This window comes from Quercus suber, unplaced genomic scaffold (genome assembly GCF_002906115.3).
Source record: "Quercus suber isolate HL8 unplaced genomic scaffold, Cork oak 2.0 scaffold_724, whole genome shotgun sequence".
Classification (NCBI taxonomy): domain Eukaryota; kingdom Viridiplantae; phylum Streptophyta; class Magnoliopsida; order Fagales; family Fagaceae; genus Quercus; species Quercus suber.
Genome location: NW_027070164.1, coordinates 255,104 through 270,902, shown reverse-complemented (window position 1 = coordinate 270,902; position 15,799 = coordinate 255,104). Strand labels below are relative to the sequence as shown.

At 31.4% G+C, this 15,799-nt stretch overlaps 1 long non-coding RNA gene across 2 annotated transcripts; it reads right to left on the bottom strand.

Moving 5' to 3' along the window:
* Positions 1–710: 710 nt before the first annotated feature.
* On the bottom strand, positions 711–14,892 carry LOC112041024 (uncharacterized). 2 transcript variants are annotated; one of them, XR_010626240.1, is made up of 8 exons: positions 14,709–14,892; positions 14,438–14,491; positions 13,910–13,960; positions 7,666–8,041; positions 7,201–7,420; positions 6,956–7,017; positions 6,363–6,568; positions 711–1,097 (listed from the first exon to the last, which is right to left on the bottom strand). It is a non-coding gene; the product is annotated as an uncharacterized LOC112041024 (long non-coding RNA). The 2 variants fall into 2 exon arrangements; XR_002886147.2 differs by lacking the exon at positions 7,666–8,041.
* Positions 14,893–15,799: the final 907 nt, after the last annotated feature.

The following is a 15,799-nucleotide window of genomic DNA, read 5'->3' as shown; positions in this document are numbered from 1 at the left end:
GATACCCAAAATTTAAGGTTTTTACACAACCTTTATATAAAATAAAATATTGATAAATTGAAAATCTATAATTTAAACTTAAAATAAATAAAATATTGAATCCAAGAATGTTACATCAAAGGAGCTTAGGCTACCCAAAATTTAAGGTTTTTACACAACCTTTATATAAAATAAAATATTGATAAATTGAAAATCTATAATTTAAACTTAAAATAAATAAAATATTGAATCCAAGAATGTTACATCAAAGGAGCTTAGGCTAGTGGTTATGTCGACTAGTATGGTCTCTCGCCTCCGGTATTTCTTAGTTAAGTAATAGGATTTCTTGCTAAATCAAGAATTTCTTATTTTTCCAAATTGCATTCTATTATTGTTGTTATTATTATTATTATTATTATTTTATACTGTTAGACTAAATCTCTAGCTATAATTATTAACAAATACTTTCTTAGGCATGTAAATTGTTATTACTTAATTAACAAGTAACAACCATCTATGAACAAGCGTACAACACAAAATTCTAAATGACTCTTGATGGATGTTTTAAGATGTTTTGTACCATTCTAATCTTCAAGATTATTGCCTTTTACAATGGGTCCAATAATGGTTGAAGCAAATGTAATACGATGGTTAGATAAGAAATAATGAGGAGAAGAAGTCTAACAGTATAAAAAACAAAAAAAAATACCACCAATACAAAATACATTCACTCAGCTAAAACCAAAACTTTCATCGGACCAAATCAAGACATTCTTCAATCTTTATACACTGCCAAGTCTCTATCTAAAGCTTGAACTGAAAATGATTTCTTTTGATCAAGAAAAAACAGTAATCCTAGTACAATGCCGACTACCTTAATATTTGCTAATCTCTACTAGCTAACTATTACATTACATCAATGATTATTGTATCTCTAAATTCAGTAGCATTTAATTGGTGCAGCCTTAATGCAGCTGTAGCTCTTGAACAATACAGTCCAGTATGACAGACTTGTTACCAAGTATTTTTCCTTCTTGGACTCCCACTTGAACTTCTGTTCGGCCTCCTCTTCCGCAAGCTTCTAAGCAATGAGCTTCTCCGGTGCCAACAACACCAAACTAACATTTATAAACAAATCCTAGATGTCAAAACCTTTATTTTAATTAAAAAAAAAAAAAAAAAAAAAAAAAGACAAATGCAACATCTAAAAAAACTCCATAAGAAACATATTGACACCTTTTTTGGATCTTAAATAATAAAACTTTAAAATACAACCCTAGGCAATTGTCCATTCAATAAAAACAAAAATAGCAAAAGTTACAAAGAATGATATGTCGAGCACATATTATTCCCGTATCAACACAAACCTTAGGCTAAGAAATCACTCTGCACATTCCCATCATATTTTTGCAAGCCCATAAACAACCTCCTTCACTCTTTAGACCATAAGGAACCATCACTAACCATTCTTTAAAGCCCATGTAGAGTTTGAATTAAAAGAACCCAATTTAAAAAGATTAGTAAACCAAAGTTCAAAATTGGACCTAAAAACCAAAATTTCATTCCCACTAACAAATAAAGAGAATAGATAAGGGGAAAATCCTAAAATTAAAGTAAAACCATCACTAACCATTCTTTAAAGCCCATGTAGAATTTGATCTTTTATGATATTTTCCTAGATTCAAGAAAAAATAATAGAGGAAAAGGGAGGCTCGGACATGTTGATGGGAAATTGTAACAAAGAGTCAAATGTAACCCCTGCTTAATCATGTTCAGCTACAAACACGGAAAAAAAAAAAATGCAAGCACCTATAACGAATAAGACATTATTAAGGTGTTCTTCCCACATGAATAATGGTGTTAGAAGAGTTCCCAAATCTGTTGGATTGAAATAACCAACGAAAGTAAAATTTAATAGAATACCATAGTAAAATCTTAGTAGAAATAACATAAATACCATTCCATCTACAAAAAAGACTTTGACAATAAATAAAAAAACTACCATTCCATTGGCTTTCGGGTTGAGCAATAGTTGCATTGCAACTTGCCAGCATTGTTGTCATTATTAGAAAGATTAGGACGTCAAAGAAGTTACGATAATCTATATTTATTGCAAATCAACATGGATCAGTCATTAATTTAGTCCTCACCACATATACCCCCCAAACCGCAATTCACTCCCCAATATGTTCACTGATATATTTAAAGGAAAACAAAATTAACCTTAAAACCAATAAAAATTAAACTAACTTAATACAGCAACCAATATAATGTGAAGCTCAAAAGAATGTCAAGATACTATCGTCCTGCTAAAAGTAAAACCAATGCAAAATATGAATGAAATTGCAACTCCAAAAACTTACTTTCAAGATGCTAAACTGCATAAAACACATGTAACACCTTAACTACCACTGTTAATAAGGTTTATTATCAAAAATCAGACCAACTTAATACAGCAACCAACATAATACAAAGAACCTGAAGATAGTATCTTTCCCTCTAAAAAGCAGATAAATGGTGCAAAATATTGGCATATATACACCGATATTATCAACCAAATGAACCCAACAAAATCAGAAGCCCAATCAAATTCCCACAGTAGGCTTACATTACAAATTTACAAATACACCAAAGAAATACCTCTGCTTACTGATTATAATACAAACGAAGCTGAAAAACAATTGATAATCCAAAATAAGCAACTGGGTATTCACCTAAACTTCATTTTTTTTTTATATGTCACCTAAACTTCATTAAGAAGCACAAGATAAGAAAAAGAAAGAAACTTGGTGGACCTGTGGAGAATTGAACAACTTGGACTATAAAAAGGAAAAAAGTGAGAGACCAACCACAACAGATTAATAGCTTTCCTGGTATTTCGTTTTTTAAAAGCTGGCGATATCTTGCAAAGGTCGACAATCATGGTCATTACTTAAAATTAGGACTCAAATTCATTAACTTGAAATTAGAAGCATTTTAATGCCGCACCTATCAAAATGAATACTCATGGCAGTCTCAATTTTCAATCAATCTTGTATTCCCAAAATAAGGCTACATTGAACAAAGGCACTTCAATTTTCTTTGATCAGACAAAGACACATGAAATGAAAAGATGGAAAAAAATGACATCAACAAAGAGAGATGTAAGCAAGAGCTACAGCTGGATTCAAAATTGGAATCACATATATTACAGCACTTGAATTCATGTTGATATAAGAGTCTTAACATGCTCGGACTATCCTATGACAAAACTTAAAATCGAATGAAAAAGATGGCATAAAGAAACTGAACCAAATCCTCCAATGACAAAACCATAACCTAAAGAAAGAAAATTTAAACTCCCATAATCTGAAAAAAGAAAAACAGAAAATTAAGGAAATAAGAAAAGGGTGCGAAGAAATGAACTTGTTTGAAGCGTTTTTTATGTTAGAATTAAATGATTTCAAATTTAAGGAGCAAACAAAAAAAAAAATCTTTCAAATATCTATCAAACGGAAAAAAGTCCAACCAAATAACAATAATCGACAAAACAGAACCCAAGAAATTGGAAAAATAAAATGGGAAATTAGGGTACCTTTAACCTTGATTCAATAAAATTTTTGGCATAAGACCCAATGTCTGGCACAAAAACACAGAATACTGGTATTGGAGAAAAAGAATGGAAATAAGAAATCAGAAATTAATTAGGAAGATGGAAACTAAACAACAGTGAACAGTATAGAAGTAATAAGGCACAAACAATGTAAGAATGGAACCTTTGTTGTTGCAGGTAAGGGCAGCACAAAAGAAGGGAAGAAACTATACAACAGGAAGGAAAAAAAGAAACTATACAACAGGAAAAACTAATCTGAACCACAAATTTAAAACTATCTTAACATTAAGACACAGTTTTGAATGAAATGAACAAAACCCACTATGGGCTCTAAACCAATCAATCTATGCTAATCATTCAAAAGAGAAAACACTCCCAAACGAAACCCTAAATCATATTTACCGGGAAAATTTATAAAACAAAATTAAAAAAATTACTGGTAATGTTGTCTGAGAAAGACTAGTCTCTAATGGTTGTAAAGTCCCTCATATTTTTCTCTCCCTCTTTGACTCTCTCCGCCCCTTATTAAATAATTTGTTAAATAATTTAAATTGAAGAATTTAAAAAATCAAAGAAAAACATTGGACTTAGGAATGTCTAAGAGAAGATTCAACCATTTGGTACCCTGACCGAAATAAGCCTAATTAAAAAAAGCAAAGGCTTTACAAATCAATGTCAAGCATCTGTTCTTCCCAAACCAGAATAATTCAAATTCCCAAATCAAAACCAATCTGACCACAATACCAAAACCTAAATCATATTTCTAAATTAAAAAGAGTGGAAACAAGAACTTACTGGTGGTCTGACAGTGGCAGGGATTTTGGTAAGAGGCCTGAGGGTGGTGGCAGCCCTCAATCAAAATGGACTTTCTCTCTCTTTGTGCCAATGGCAAAGTGGTCTAAAGGTGAGGGCAGATCAGACGTTGAAGGACAGCCAGATGGAATGAAGCATTGGAAGAAACGATGGAGAGAGCTTGGGGTTAGAAGGTTGAGAAAAGAAGGAGAGGGAGAGAAGAAGAGCTGTGTGCGTTTGGATGAGAGAGATTGATCGGGTTTTGTTCCTTTGGGAGAATGAGAGTTTTTTTTTTTTTTTTTTAATTTTAATTTTAATACTGTTAACGTGGAAAGTTGTGAGAGCTTCAAATCCTACGTGACAAGCTCTCACCAAGTCAACAAAAAGTCAACAAAAATTCAAAAGCTTCGATTTTATAGTATACTAGTTACTAACCCGTGCGATGCATGGGTTTATCTCTTGTTTAGAGAGTGTTCATTCCTCCTCTCTCTTTTTTTTTTTTTCCTTTTTTTTTTTTTGGGGGGGGGGGGGGGGGCCGGGGCCGGCGGCATTGATAGATTGAATGAACATTTTGTATGAGAACTTTTCTTCAGTTTTGTTGACCATGAGGTGTTAGGGGGAAGAAAATAGAAATCTAGAATTTATTTCACAACAAAGAAATACATTGTATTAAATGATACTGGGAACAAAGAAAAAAAAAAGTGTATTACAAAGATATAGGATAAAATTCTTTAAGTAAATTCCTTACACACTCCAATCTCCTAGGTACTTATTTCAGAGTAAGCTATGAACAGATTTTCCTTCAACTCCTTGACTTGATCCTCCAACCCAAACCTATACTTATATGAATCCAATCACAATTGAACATAGTTGACCTTTTTGTATTTTTCCTAAAGGAAGAAACCACACTAAAAAAAATTTAGTCATAGGAAAATGCAAGGGGGGTAAGTTGAAAATGACATTGAGCAGTGTAGACCTTGTGATCTTGAAGAAGGAGATGCAACAAATTTAGCAATTTTTTGCTTTCAAATAGTACAGTTCTAACTTCAAAGAATAGGCATGATCTCTCAGAGATGCTACTGAAGGCAAGGAAATGCAAGTAGAATCTGGGCAGTAGGTACTTTATTAGTTATAATTTTATCACACAATACTTTCTTTCAATGCCAAAAATTACAGATTTTCCAAATTATTAAAGAAAAAGACAATTAAATAGAACCCTTGAACTCAACTCTTGAAACATGTGTCGATATATATACACATACACACCAAATCGATGCAGTGAGTTATAATGTCATGCAGCCTATAATCCTAGAAATGTTTCCATTGAATTTAAAAGCAAGGAAATACCATCTAGATATGATCCACAATGTATGCCACAGATAAATGTAATCAATATTCTACTACCAAATGTGCCAACAAACAATTAGGAAAGAAATAAATGAAAAAAAAAAAAAAAAAATCAAAACAAAGAAGAGCAAACAAAAAAAATGATATTATTCAAAATAAAAAAGAAATGACAATCTAATTCTGAGGTCCATGAACTCCAAAACTGGTTTACTCAAGGAAATATAGAAGAATCTAAAAGTCACAATCCAATATTTCTTCACTGAAACAGAATTAAAACATTTTATATAGACAATAATGCATCAGCCACACACTGATAACATTGGAAAAAATAACACAATCAGATTTTCATATATGCATTACTGCTTAAATTCATACATTCTCACATAGAGAAACAATGTGCCGGTGTCATATTTCACTAAACAATCAATGAGTAAAATAAGAAACATAAAAATCTGATACACACCAACATTGATGTAATACAATCAAAATTAAAAGAACTTAACACAATGTTGGCAATGCAATAGTACACAAAATGTTCATTTCACTTATAATGGCCATAAATGGAACAGAAGACAGATATGATGGAGAAAGAACAAGGTTAAAGCTATAAATTTATTCACCAACTAAGAAAAAAGGAGCATTCTGAACTTACCAGTACCACCCAAAAACAATGCAGAGTATCAAAAATTAAAAGCAGATCCAGAGAGAATATATATTGAAAACTTGGATTTGGAAGCTCTTCACTAATGACCATCAACCTCAGGTCAAAGCTTCTCTCTTCTTGTATCCGTCTGGGTTGGAAGAAACACAATGAGAAAGGAACAAAAGTCTTGCATACTTTTCATGAGTTGGAGGACCCTAAAATCATCATTAACATAAATCACAAATTACAATGAGAAGGAAACATTGTTTAAATCTACATTGAAAATTTAAAGATTTTTTGAGGACTGAGTTATTGTTTTTCATAATTATAGTCTTCGGATGCTTTGGCTAGGCAGTTTGATCAACATATTGATTTGAGCTTAAAGCATCTCTTGAACTAGCCACCATTACAGCAGGATCTTATAAGTTATGGAGAAACAAAGACCTTTTTTTTTTTTTCCAATCAGTATTAGAGAATTTTATTAATCAGAAATAGAGAATTAAAATGTGAGAATTTGTGTTGATGAATAAAAATTATATTATAACATAAAAAATAAAATTTACAAAATGGAAACATAAGAATAGAGTATTTTAGAAGACTACCTTTTGTGATTTACTCTCCGCATCTTTGCAAAATTGAACCACCAAGTCAGAGACTCAAAGTCCTGCAGCAGGACAAACATAAAACATAAAGCCATCCAGATTTGAAAATCTATGAACTGCTTATTCAGATATCTGTAAGACATTTGGACTTCATAGATCATTAGCTTTATATAAGTACATGAACACACCAGGCAATAAGTTTTAATGGGTCTAAACTTTAAAAAATGAAAATCCATAAAACAAACCTTTTTTTTTTCTCATTCATCTCCGAAAGTGTTGCTGCCAAATGAAACTTCTTTTCCAAGGTTTGTAAGCCACGAAGAGCTTATCTACTTATTTAAATCCTGCTTTGCCAATTGCATTTAAGAATGCTGACTTCTTGGTGGCATCTAAGAGTGTGTAGGAAATGGAATCCCTAGAGCCGAAGGCCGAATTCTGTCGCCTTGTGAGTGATTTCTGAGAAACCTGAAAGCGCAATAACTCATCAGAACAAATAAATAAATAAATATCATAGATAAGGAACTTCCAATATGTGAAAAACCTTGATTTATTGACTTTGGATGGCTATCGTGTTCTCCCTTCCATTTAAGATGTAAAAACTTCCTACATGTTCAAATCCCCCCACCCAATCTGATGAAATAAAAATTATTACGTAATTTTTTTTTATTGGCAACTTACACACCCAGTGGATCTTTGAACCACAACCTTACCTAGTTATTGGCATAGATTATTGCAAAATGGCTACAATGTCTATATAGCACAATAATGCAAACAGGAGTTGATTCTCCACATAAAGCATCAAAATTAGCCCCCATCAGCTGAGGTATTTGCTTCTCCTCTGTATTAGTTTGTGCCTCTGTGGTTCTTGCTGTGAGAGGATCTGAGTTTTGGGTTTTGATTTTGGGGGAAGGAGAGGGTTTTGATTTTGGGGGGAGGAGATGGTTGGATCATCGCATGAGAGGATCTGAGAAGAGAGAGGAAGTATCGGATTTGTTTTTGGGGAGGAAGAGAGTATTTTTTTATATATTTTTAATATTTGCTGATGTGCAAAATGTGGGAGCTCCAAATCATCTTACGCAGCAAGCTCTAAGGAAGTCAAAAAAGAGTCAAACATTGGTCAGAGGCTTCGGTTTTATAGTATATAGACAAGTCGCTAACCCATGCTATACACGGAATAGCTATTAAATATGAGTTTGAAAATTATTCTAATCACACACACAATCTTCTCTCTTTTTTTTTTTTTTTTTTTTTTGCTAAGTAAAGGAAATTTTATTCAAGAACTTAATAATGAGTCACCTGAATATACAGGAAGATTTTTTTTGCTAAGTAAAGGAAATTTTATTCAAGAACTTAATAATGAGTCACCTGAATATACAGGAAGTATATGGCAAGCTCTAAGGAAGCCAAAAAAGAGTCAAACATTGGTCAGAGGCTTCGGTTTTATAGTATATAGACAAGTTGCTACCCCGTGCTATGCACGGGATAGCTATTAAACATGAGTTAGAAAATTATTCTAATCACACACAATCTTCTCTCTTCTTTTTTTTTTTTTTTTTGATAAGTAAACGAAATCTTATTCAAGAACTTAATAATGAGTCACCTGAGTATACAGGAAGTATACAGCCGGGGACCGACATAATCAAATACATAAATTACAAGCATCCATCAAATCATAGACCGAAGAAATAGAATGACTTCCTATGATAGACATCCAATCCGATAGAGTTTTAAAGAAGAAAAGTTTTAAACTGGCTATAGTCTTGTCAAAACCTTCAAAACACCGATTGTTTTTCTCCCATCAAATGCACCACATCAAATAATGAGGGACAACCATCCAAATAACACCATTACGATGATGACCAAAATTTCCTTGCCAACAAGCAAGGAGCTCCACTACAGTCTTTGGCATCACCTAGTGGATACCAAACAACATGAACACCATAGACCACAATTCATAAACAATAGGACAATGTAGTAAAAGATGGTCTACCAATTCTTCATTACTTTTGCACCAGTGTTGGTAAAAGCGAGGGGCGCACTTAAGCGCAAAGGCCTCTTGGAGCCTAGGCGCAAAGTGCAAAGCGCAAGCGCACGCCTGATTGAAGTGAAGCGCACATTTTTAAAAACTCTTATTAATGAGAAATGCAACAATCAAATGATCAAATTATCATATAAATTGAAATAAAACTTTTTATTTAATTCATATAACATTTAGATATGCCCTACTTTTGCAATTTTAACACAAAAATTGCAAGTCAAGTCATTTTATTTTTTTGGATAAGCTAGATATCAATACTTCCATGTAATATCCTATCTTAAATCTCCTATATCTATAATGCCCTATGACTAATTAGTAATATTAGTTAATAATTTAATCACTTAATGACTATAACTCTAGAAGAATTAGTTTGCTATGTTCAAAATCAACCACTAAAGTAACTAATTATATCATACCTTTTTTTTTTTTTTTTTTTTTTTTTTCATGAATGAGCTAAGAATATGAGGACATTGCAACATGGTAATTGGTACCAAGGAGCTAGGAGGGTTACTGTTTCAAGGAGAAAAAATAAAAATAGAGAAGATCTAGGAGGTTGTGTGGGTCGGGTTTTAGGACAAGTTATACTCAAAATATATTTTTTTTGATAAGTAATTTACACTAAAAATATACAAAATCAATGGTTTATATCAATAATGTCAAGATCCTATAGCTTTAATTCAGTTTTGGTTTTTTTTTTTTTTGGAAAAATATAAAAAAAGCTCCAGAAAGAGCGCTTTGAGCTTTTTGAAAAAGCTCAAAAAAACGCGCCTAAAGCATGCTTCTTTGAATGAGCTTAGCTTTTGAGGCAAAAAGCGCTGGAGCCTTAGGGCTTTGAGCTTTGAGCTTAAGCACGCTTAAAGCGCACTTTTAACAAATTGTTTTGCACATATAACACCAATCTAGAATCAACACCTTCTTACATAAATTATCAATAGTCAAGATCGTTCCTAAAGCTGCAGTCCAAACAAAAAATGCAACTCTAAAGGGAACCTTTTGCTTCCAAATACTTCTCCAAGAGAATGATTGAGTACATACACCCAACAAAGCCTGATAGTAACTGCTTACCTCAAAACCCAACCCTTGCTCTTAGTAGGTGTCCAACACATCTTATCCTCACCAATACCTCTCAATGAAACTCCACATATAACATTCCAAAAAGCAGACAGAGAATTTGATTCCCTATCATGAATTTCTCGCAGGAATTCTAAGTCCTAAAAAAGAACCTCATTAGGAAACTGCATGAGATCAGCCACATAAACCTCCTTATCATTATTGATTCCGAATAAATCTGGAAAACACATACTCAAAGGATTATCCCCACACCAAACATCATGCCAAAATTTCACTCTAGTCCCATCTTCTCTTTTTCTTCCCCAATTTTCATACACTACCAACTCTATCTCAGGCTTGAACTAAATATAATTTCATTTAGTTTGTGTTGCGTAGGATTAAATGTATTCTATTTCCTATGTTGAGGCTCCTTTGTTACAACTGCCAACTCTATCTCATGCTTGAACTCAATATAATTTCATTCAGTTTTGTGTTACATAGGATTAAATGTGTTTTGCTTCCTATGTTGAGGCTCCTTTGTTACTGTTAATGTGTATTTCTAAGTTCTAACAGTTACATTGTTGTATTTCTTATATATCTCTCTACCTTTATCCCATAACATGTACCACAAACTATATGATACATGAGAAAGAAACATAATTCATTGACCAAACATCCATTCAGCAAAAAAGGAAGACCAAACAAACACCTAATTAACCATGGCAAAAGCTAATAAGGCATTTACAACAGAATGTGATTTGTGAATCATCTAAGGCAACCTAAGACTTTACAAATGTATACGTAGTCCTAGTACAATACTAACTACATTAATATCTGCTAACAACTATTGATTAATTATTACAGTATGTAGTATTTCAACACTAAATAAAGTAGCAACACTTGATTGATGCAGCCATAATGCTACAGTAGCTCATCATTCTCTGCAATTTAGAACATGCAAATCATGAGTGGAACACACTGTGAAGGTCAGAATTAAAAGCCTAAAAGTATATTTAAAACAATTAGACATTTTAGTGGTAATTTGAACTCTAGTAGAATAACCTACTAATAATTTCACGAAATTGATTCCTGGAAGACATTTTCTAAACCTAAAAATAAGTTTATCAAAAAGAAAAATAAAATAGGGAGCACCAAAATATATATATATATATATATTCAATTGAAATTAGAAGGAAAAGTTTTATGTACATATGTTCATGTTGTCTTTCCCACATTGGCTCCTGTGTTTGTACATCCTTGAACTCACTCTTAACTTGAAACACATAAGCATTCTCTACCAAAAAGAATATTTTTTTTTTTTACAAAATATTCAGTAAAATTATTAACAAAATTGGAGTACAAACACCAATCCAAAAGAAGGTTCAAGTTTTGTACACTTTTTGGCAGTAATATACATAATTACATGGTTAGATTCAGTATAAGAGATGTTGTCACACCAAATTTCATACCAAAAGCTCATTCTTGCATCATGTTTCAACTCATTCAAAGTGCTAACTTAAATTCTTTAACTAATAACTCCGTTTCTAGAATGGCTAATAATAATTTTTAAGCCAGTTACTCTCTGTTAGAAGTAGAAGCAAACAACATTGTACTATGTTGTTGCCAACTTAAAGATGCTAACATCAAGTGATTTTCCATATTGAATATGTTCACTTTAAACTAATAACTCCAACCAAGGAATGTAATGCTGAAATCTCAATTATATTAAAGAGTAAACCAAATAATCCTAAAACCAAATTGCAGAAAAACTCCATTATTTTTTTGAATGGACATAGTCAATAAGTTTTAGCCCCTAGCTGAAACTCTTAGGTTACTCTAGAACCCAAATTCATCAATGGCTTGTTATTGAATAGAATTACAAAAATAACAAAAAACTTCTACAAAATTATACTTATACCTTCTCTTGGATACTAATATTAATAGAAAGAAGAGAATTTTAATTCTTACCCACACTTTAGATAATTGAAAATTTAATCAAGTGCCTTGCCATTTGATTTGTAGAAAAACAACTTAAGTAACTCTGTACAAACACCAAGACAGCTACATAAACTATCTGTAACTATTGAATCTAATCCTATGTGGCAAGCTCTACGAACTTCACCTGTTTTTGGATGCTTTTATTGTGTCTATTCAAACATATTTTCACTTGGTGGAGATTAGTATTTTTATTATTTAACAATGCCCATGGGCATAGCCTCAACCTCACCTTGAACAAATTTTTGCTCTTTTACTATAGACTAGTCACTAACCGGGCAATACACGGGATAAAATCTTATGAAAGTATAGTTTATACATATATTAGTTAAAAATGAATAAAGTCAATATTTACAATATGAAATATAGATACACATATTTTGAAAAAAATAACCAAATTGTATACATATTTTTTAAAGATGAAACAAAAGGCACACTATTAATATTTCTACCATATTTAAACTTTTACGAAATATGGAACAACAAAACACCACAACAATATTGACAAATAGTAATTTCTAAGTTTCACCGAGACTTTTTGGGGGAAAAAAGCAAATAAAGTAATATAAAAATAACATTCTATAACACAAAGTATTCATCTAACAAAACAAAGACGTACATAAGAATAAAAAATCAAGATATTTTAGTGACATCCATTAACGCTTAGCTTCCTTGTAGCATTTATTCAATCTGTAAAAACTTTAGGTTCTTCATAAAATTTTTACTTAAAAGAAATAATTGCTTTTTATTTTTTGATGGGAAGAAATAATCACTTGGAAACGAATAAAGCTTCACCTTCTACTCATAACAATGGAAATCTTGAGATGAAATAATTCAACTAAACATAAAACAAAGCTTGAGATAACCCAGTAACTTAAATTCTATTTAAACACAAATAATAAAAAAAGGTCTCCAGACAAAGAATAAATCTAGGTGGAATCAAAGTGAAAGAACACTGGTCACTGGGGCAGTAAGGATAAAGAAATACAGCCCATGGTTACTTTTGCCATATAGAAAAATCAGAACTTACAGATTTTAAACAGTTTAGATTCAGCTGTTGTGCTATTTTATCTTTTTCTTGGTCCAGGAAGGAACTGGTTGGTTTGTCAAATTGAGAGACCAGCGAGAGGTAGATTAAAAAAAAATAAGAAATAAGTTTTAAGGCTAGTTTATGAATGAATCTTGTTTCTTTCATAGATCCTGACTTTTAATATTTCTGTCCAATTTTTCTGTTGTGAATTACCTTCATTTTCATACAAATTAATTGTGTTGATCTTGAACATCCAAGGAGCTCAGATCTTTTGGTGTTTTTGACCACTCAATATTATTTAAATTTTACTTTTAGGTATTTTTTTTATTATTTGTTCTTCTATTTTTTATTGAAAGGAAGACAAATACAATTTGTTCATATTATCATTTTCATGCATGTTAAAAAAAAAAAGAGTCAACATGTACACCAATTAACCCGATTCACTTACAACCCGTTTAGGACGATTTATTTCTAACCCAATCCAAATTTGATTTGTAATCCATTTGAACCACACCAGACCTGTTTGCAAAATGCCAGGTCTAATCTTTTTCTTTTACAATTCACCTATTCTTTTTTATTATTCCTTTTCCATAAATTAGAATTCACAAATTAGAATTCAGATTTCCAAAAGACAGGAATTCAAAAATACTCCCTGTGAAAAATTACCAAAATCAATCTAAAACAAATACGCTAAATAGAAAAAACTTCTAACCCAATTACTGTAGCCAAATCCAAATCTAACTCAAATACATAAATACAAACCTATCTATCCCAACCAAATGACTAAACATAAAAATCAAGTTATGGCTTAATTTAAAAACGAATAAAAAAAAACCTTTACCTGTAGCAATTCCGGCTACATGACAGATCCTCTACTTGTCTCCTCAACTTACTGAAATTTGATGGTATTTAAATATCAGAAGCAATACACAATTAGCAAAGTAAACTAACAAACGTAACTGAAATTTGAAAATAAATAAATAAATAAATAAAAAACTTTAGAACTGGCAGCAATTCCTTTTCCTATTGTACTTTCAGATTTCATATTTTAAACCCATAAAAACCCAACATCAAAAACAACAAAATCAAGACTTAAAAGTCTCTTTTTTTAAAAAAAAATTTCAACTGAAATCTACAAAGTAATAAACTTAGTATAAAGAAAGCTATACTATCAGATTTCAAAATCCCACAATTTCACTCCCCCTTAAAATAAAAATAAAAAAGCAGAACAGGGCCATTAAAACTAAGGTAGGATTTTCCCCTTTACAAAAATACATGAACAAATAGAGAGGAAAAGGGTTATAGATCCAAATTCCTAAATTGACAGCAAACAATAATAGAAGAGAATATTAGGAAAAGAAATTAGTACCTTTGCTTTGATTAAATTAGAGACTCTAGATTGTAGAAAGATTCCACTTCATTTCTGCAGAGAAAGAAATTGAATGATTTAAATCCAAAAGAGAAGAATTCAAACAAACCCATTACCGAAAATATTTAATAAAAGTAGTCACATATCATAATCCCAATTTCCTTAACCTAATTTTTGGAACCAAAATCTAACCGCAATTGTATAAGTGGAAAACATATAACATATAACAAAACCAAAATTTGGGGGAAAAAGTCAGAGAAAGAATAGGAACCTGTCGGAGGCGTTGTTAATCAAAAAGTCAGAGGGAACTACTTTTAATCGGCTTCATCTTCCTCCTTCTTCAGCTTCTTTTTTTGGAAAAATCAAAAACCGAAAAGGTCGTAACTGAGAGAGACGGTTCTCTTTTTTCTTTGTTATGTCGAAACCAAAATATTGAGTCAGCAACACTTCCAAATCCCACTAAAATAGCATACATGCCAAGATAATCTGGTTACAGTAGAGTTAAAAATATAGATTTAAAATTATAGAGTGTGAGAAACATTCACAAGTGTGAAAATAGTGAAGCCAAAGTATCAAATTAGCATAAATTATGAATGCTTAGACCTATTTTTTTTAACAATTTATGTCCAAAATAAACGACTTTTCAAAATAAATTATGATATTTCTTAGAGTGTATGTTGCTTAACAATGATATGATATTCATAAAAGAGACCATGTATAAATAAGTAAGCAATTAAACTTTAATGTATATCTCAATTGAAATAGATTGCGAACCACAATTGATAATAGATTATAAAATTAATTTTCAAGATTGTAAATTTCTTATATGTTTTTATTCTTTATCAAATGTGTTATCAAATAAGTTATTTGTAATTTTTTTTTATGTTCTGGAATGTTGATATTGTGTAGAAATAAAACTTGTGTATTTGTTTTACTTATCTTTGTATTATTTTATTTTACTTATCTTTGTATTATTTTGTTTTAGATAACAATGTTGGGGTTTGTATAATTTTAAAATTATTGAATAAGTATTAATAAGTTTAACTGAGTTTATTCTTAATATAAGTGGTGAATTCAAAATAATGCATTTTACATTAAGTAATTTGTTGCGTAACTTTCCAAATGGCAAATACATGTTGTTTTCTTTATAAAAAAAATAATAATAAAAAATTCATCTGAAAAATACGGGTTAACCTGACCCGCAACCCGATTGACCCGCAACCTGATTGACCCGACCCGAACCCGACCTGACCACCCATTTTGCCATGTCTACATATAATGATTTCAAGAATGTTTGCTTCGCCACCATTGTAGATCATTCAATGTCCTTAAACACCCTATAATTTCTTTCCTTCCAAACAG